We start from the raw sequence: 6,241 nt of genomic DNA on the forward strand, positions 1-6,241 counted from the left end.
TCAGTATCACGGCTGTTGGTGGCAAAAATGAAACATTTAGCGACAGACGGACACTAAACGTACATGGCCCAATTCTGTAAAGTGACCTATAGCATAAATAACATATGGTAATACAAATGCAGAATAACCATATTGACCAATCCATACTGTATGCATTATACCTTGGCATTTCTCTCGGCACCACTTGGCCTATAGCCTGTGGTAGGACTGGCGTCTGGTGTCTGAGGAATAAAGCTTAGATTAAAAAGAAATATCCAGTGCAAACATTTGTTCAGTGACATTACACTTCAAATGAGCTCCCTCGCAATCCGTTTTGCATCGCAATTGTTTTCCTTTCCCTCGCCAAATGAGTGAATACAAAACTTCCAATTCTAATGAATGATTCCCACGGACTTCGTAGTTCACGACAACAATACCGATTGGGCAAATATGTTTCAGCATCTTTTTTTTAATGTGAAAATGGTGCCCCCTGCACTGTATATGAGCAGCACATTGCCTATATTACACTCAAGCCTGTCTCCTTATACCTTTGAACCTGTCCACCTGGCTGCTGCTGCTGAGGGTTTGCTGCTGCAAGAATTTGCATCAAGCTGCGCATAACGCTCTCCACTGAGTTTGGATCCTGTGGGAGACATTTGATTTCATCTTTTTTAATCTTTAAATGCATTGCTAGTACTGTCTCCACATTATGTTAGACATGCACATTACTTTACCTTCCCTCTGCAATAGACCTCTGAAGTTCGCCTACAAAAAAGAACCAAAACGGCCATCTTTGCCCATATAAGGAGATCCGGTTGTTAATTGAGGCTAACTACCTATGGCAAGTTGCATATGTGTTTGGGAAAACGTCTACATTTCAGACTTTTTCATCCCCGCGAGAGTTGCGATAATTCAAAATCCCCATGTTATTTTCCCACATAGATATATCTATGATTCCCATAGGAAAAATCGCCAGATACCGGATGTCAAAGATGGCTGCTTTTTTGTAGGCGAAGAGGTCTATAGTAACAGGAATAAATAATATTCATAGCAATTCATATGCATTACTTAAGTCCCATTCACACCAAGAACGATAACCATAACCATAACGATAACGATAACGATAAAAGCGTTCACACTGAACAACGATAAACAAAGTCTCTCCTTGTGTTAATAAATGTGACGGCTAAAATTCGATGGGTTCTGATTGGCTATTAGCATTTTATCGTTGTGAAAATCGCTCTGAAAGTGATCCCCAACGATATCGTTCTTCATGTCGTTATCGTTATAGTTTATGTGTGAACGTCGTCATTCATATTAACGAGAACGATATTTATTTATAGTTATCGTTATCGTTCTTGGTGTGAATGGGCCTTTACAGCACCTTGCTGATAGCCAGTCAGAATCTACTGTAACGTTATGGCTGATAGCAACAGAAGCATGGTCCGTGTATGATTAATTCAAATAACATACTGTAACGTCGGCGCACAAGACTGTTAGCGTTCTCCCGCGCAGGGGATCCTGGGATACGAGAGCGAACATTTGGGGGATTTATGTCGTTAATTCTCCTTAGTTTTGAGTGTAATGTTAGCGTCTTTATTGTGACATGTTTCCCTTTTAGTTCTCCCTCGTGTGTGATCCTTTTTGTGTGGGGGGCTGCGTCCTCCCCTGTATGTGTAGTGTGTGTGTCTGCTTGACCTGCCCCGTGTGTATTGTGTTCTGTGTCTGTGACCCTGTTCTCATTCTCAGTTAATAAACCTTTTGATTGGACAACTGTGTGTGTCGCTATCAAATCGTTACAATACGTTCAGCAACTTTGTCTACTAGTTCTTGAAAAAAATATGTTAGGTTAGTTTATCAACCGTTTCTGTTTGAGAACAGGTTGCTGTGAACCAGAGCTTTGCCGAGACAGTGACAGATCACGAACAAAGCTATTTTTGTCTTTATTTGTGTCGTTGGAAAATACAGTTTCAGTGTCGGAATGTTAGGAAGACATGTGGCTTGCAAACATCCCGGCAGAGCAACCGTCTCTGCCGGGATGTTTGCTCACTCGGAATGCTCCTAATGATCTTCACTTCAGTTAAGCCACTTAAATCGGTGCTATACTATGTTATGCAATGCAATGAGTTTATCATATTTTCGACGTTTCGCTTTGTTGCCCATATCAGGCTCGGGCCGTGCAGCGATAAAATGTGACAAATCTGTCCATTTTAAGTTAACTATCGGAACGTCACATATTACCGTCACGTATGTCCAACCTCTTACGTGTATCTGTTTTTCTGTTCAAAAACAGTATCTGTTTTTCTGTTACGTGTTTCTGTTCAAAAAAGAAGGTTTTTCCTTCTTTTTTGAATCAACCTTCCGCGCCTCCCCTCAAATTATTTGGCGCCCCCCAGGGGAGGCGTGCCTCACAGTTTGGGAACCTCTGCTGAACATTCTGTTGTCGTAGAAACCTGAGAGACCATTTCGCTAGCCTAGCCTACCAGATACCATGGTTAGAATGACATTCATTTTTCTTAATTGTACATTATCCATTCATTAAATTAAATTAACATTTATAATCCCTGGAATAGGTCAAAATACGACATAATTTTCACTTAGCAAGTGACTATAGAACTTCAAAAAGTCATCACTTGTTTTTCCATTTCACTTCCAAAATAGAATGAACGAATGCAAAAGTGCATGTGTTGCTAGCTTGCTAACCTGACGTTAAAAATTAGCCCGTTTAGTTTGGTAACCAATTTGGTGGCGATGCAATACCACACATTTCAATTTCGACGTTTAAATGGGTAGGAGGAAAAAATTTGAATAAAATTGGCATGCTTTTCTGTTTAATGTTAAATACTATGTCAAAACTGACAAGATTGGTTATAAATATGGTGGCGGTATAGTCAGAGCCATATAAATATGGCTCTGGGTATAGTGACTTATAGGCTTAATGCTACTCATTATACATATTCATATGTATCACATAATGTGCAACAGGAGAAACATATGATCCAAAGACGCGCCAATTGGTTTCTACATGTTTCTACATGTTCATGGGTAAAAACTTAGTTAACTCACCGTCACCGATACTTCTCTTGCCGCCATCACTGCCCGCTCTGAAGCCAATCTGTTTAGCGCCAAAATCTGGGTGGTCGGTGGGGAACGCTGATTGGTTGGCAGTAAGCAATGTGTTGATTGGCTCTTCAGAAAGGCCGTAAAATTAGGGTCTGTAACGTTAATGTTAGCTATACTTGCACAATTCTGTGGTTAATTGTGATCGAATTATTTCAGAAATATACAGCTTAACAATTAACCAGCATTGGTTGACTTGGAAGAGGCTAGCTAGCGATTGGTAATTGGGAATCTCTTTCTCTTATGCTTCAAGCAGGACTGAGACTATTGTGTGTGTGTGTGTGTGTGTGTGTGTGTGTGTGTGTGTGTGTCTGAGAGAGAGAGAGAGCTCTCTCCTGCCTGGTAGCAGGGTGGGTCCTGTCCTGGTCATGTAGCTGATAAAAATCAGTAGGCATATTTTAAGGTCATTTTGTGTTTTGTACTGGGTTTTTTTGGGGGGGTTAATTATGTTGAACACATACTAGGCTAGGCCCCTTCATTAGCCTACTAATTGTGGCTATAACTAATTTAAATGTACACCTCTGAATCCAGGCAACACTGACTGAGACCTGCAATCCTTTGGATGAAGAAGGCTACATTTGTGAACCATTTCTTGTGTTGGTTAAACAGGAGATATGAAGAGTTCTTGGTAAGTTGTACATTGATTTAATAGAATTTGTAATACATTTTTGTTTAGATGAGCCAAATAATAGGAATCAGCTTTCATCTAGGCCTGTGTTTTTTGATGTGTAATTTTTAGATGCTTTTGGTTTGCCTCATCCATTGTATCGGAAAAGAACAGGAGTGGGGAATGTGCTGTTGACTGCATGGCCAACTGGAGCACCCACAAGGCTCTTGTGAAGGAAGTCAACAAGCTCTTGTGCTTCAGGTGTGTATATGTGTTGACAAATATCTCTTGCGCTTGGTAATTGTCATTGGTAATAAATTATCATTTAAGAACCACACAATGTCTTGTTTGCCCAAAATAACTACCAGGGAGGTGTTACCAAGACAGCTGCAGAGTCGCAAGACTGGGCTTTAGTAATATTTTGTCAGACAGTAAAGGATAAATAGTTTAATGTTTTCCCCCCCTGCTAAGATGACATGTTGTCCATGCATCTCAAATTGAGAAGGATGGATGGAAATAACTCTTTGACCAACCCCCAACTGAGAGAGCTGAGGTGGCTATCAGTAAGTATATTTGAGTGGACAAATAGAACTTCTCTGACAAATGACATGTTGAAATCTTGCTTTAGACCTCATAATGATCTTGTAATATATGTTCTTTTATACCTTAATGCAGTTTGGAGACACCCCCCGACTGCTAGTGCTGCTGAAACAGGTGGAGGCAACAATGAAGCGGCAACAGAAAGAGAAGGCAGGTGGCAAAGGTTGCTGCTGTTGAAAAATACTTTGAGAGTGAGTGTGCGTGTGTGTGTGTGTGTGTGTGTGTGTGTGTGTGTGTGCGTGTCTGCAGCTGAGTAGGTCATGATACATGGTACAAAAATACAGAATTTAAAGCACTAACACTACACTTAACTCACAACCCACAACTACTGACAATGGAATAACTCTTTTAGAGAAAAGTGTGTGTATGTGAGTGAGGGAGAGAGACAGAATATTTCTGTAAATGTTTAACTATGTTAATTTAGAATAATTTATTTCTTTGAATCATATAATTTTAAAATGTTTATTTTTAATGAAAGATGTAGATTTTTGTAGATAAAAGTAGCTTGTATATTTCAACTGTTGTAATTTCTAAAGTGTATATATATATGTAAAAGCTTGTATAATTTTAAAATGTTTGTTTTATTTGCAAGGTTGTGTTTGTTAAACTTGTTAATAAAAGTAGCTTGTGCTTTTAATTACTAGTTATGGATTTCTGTTTATTTTCAAGTACTTTTGGTAGTTAATGGGCCACATGTGGCCCGGGGACCCAGCCGACATTCAGCCAACACTCAGTCAGATCAGTTTTATAGTTTGTGGGCCAGTACAGGCCCGGGGACCAAGCCGACACTCAGCCAACACTCAGCATATCAGCTTTATAGTGTGTGGGCCAGTACAGGCCCGGGGACCCAGCCGACACTCAGCCAACACTCAAAAAGTCATTTTACTGTGTGTGGGCCACAACTGGGCCAAGAGAAACTATAAGAGTCATTTTACTGTATGTGGGCCACACCTGGGCCAAGAGAAACAATAACAGTAATTTTACTGTGTGTGGGCCACACCTGGGCCAAGAGAAACAATAAGAGTCGTTTTACTGTGTGGGCCACACCTGGGCCAGAGCAAATTCTTTGTGTCAGTTATCAGTGACTGGGCCATTTTTGGGCTGGGGACCAAGCCAGAAGTGGGCCAACACTCACACTACCCTGAAGCAAGGTAGTGGGCCAGAGGTGGGCCGGTCAAATTTTGCTATGTGGGTAAGCGCCCAAACCTGTGACGTCACATGCAACTGTAGTTCGTTATCACCCTATTTTTTACAGTCTATGTTATCACCATGTTACGACAAAAACTCAAAACAATTCAACTGATCCTAAAAATAAGGTAACCACTTGAAGCAATAGAGGTGACCCCAGTGCCTAACATATGGAAGGCATTAAATTAAGATCCCAATGTGCACCGAGATATATATATATATAAAAAAAAAAATCCCATCCATTCCGCTAAACTCTATAATTATCACCACTTTTGTTCAGAAATTCTAAAACAACGATGTGTTTAACACTTCAAAATAACATTTACTAAATGAACCTTACATTTTGCAGTAGCCATAGATGTGTAGATTTGAACAAAATCTGGTTTGGTTCTTAATGGGAGCATTTACTGCCTGAAATATCCGATTTTGTTTACCACGCTCGGAGTTATAGTGCTGGCCTGATACACCGTTTCAACGGCACATGAACGGTTAGACCGAGAATTCTCGTCATGAAATTAAAATTCCACTGGAGCTCCAAGCGGTTGTGTACACGCAGCCTTACAACACTGTTTACAGCTCTTCCGAGTCACGGTAAAATGTCATTTTTGGTACATAGCTAATTTAGATACACCTATGGTGTGGGTGGTTGCGTTTCTTTAGGAGTCCGCTGTCTTGGTTTGTATAGAAATGGATATTAAGTGACACATACACGCAAGACGGTGGAAATACGGGACCGACGGTAATAGG

This window comes from Alosa pseudoharengus, unplaced genomic scaffold (genome assembly GCF_046254945.1).
Source record: "Alosa pseudoharengus isolate Yale_2024_CS ecotype anadromous, Long Island Sound unplaced genomic scaffold, YU_APseudo_1.1 YU_APseudo_1.1_scf_6, whole genome shotgun sequence".
NCBI lineage: Eukaryota > Metazoa > Chordata > Actinopteri > Clupeiformes > Clupeidae > Alosa > Alosa pseudoharengus.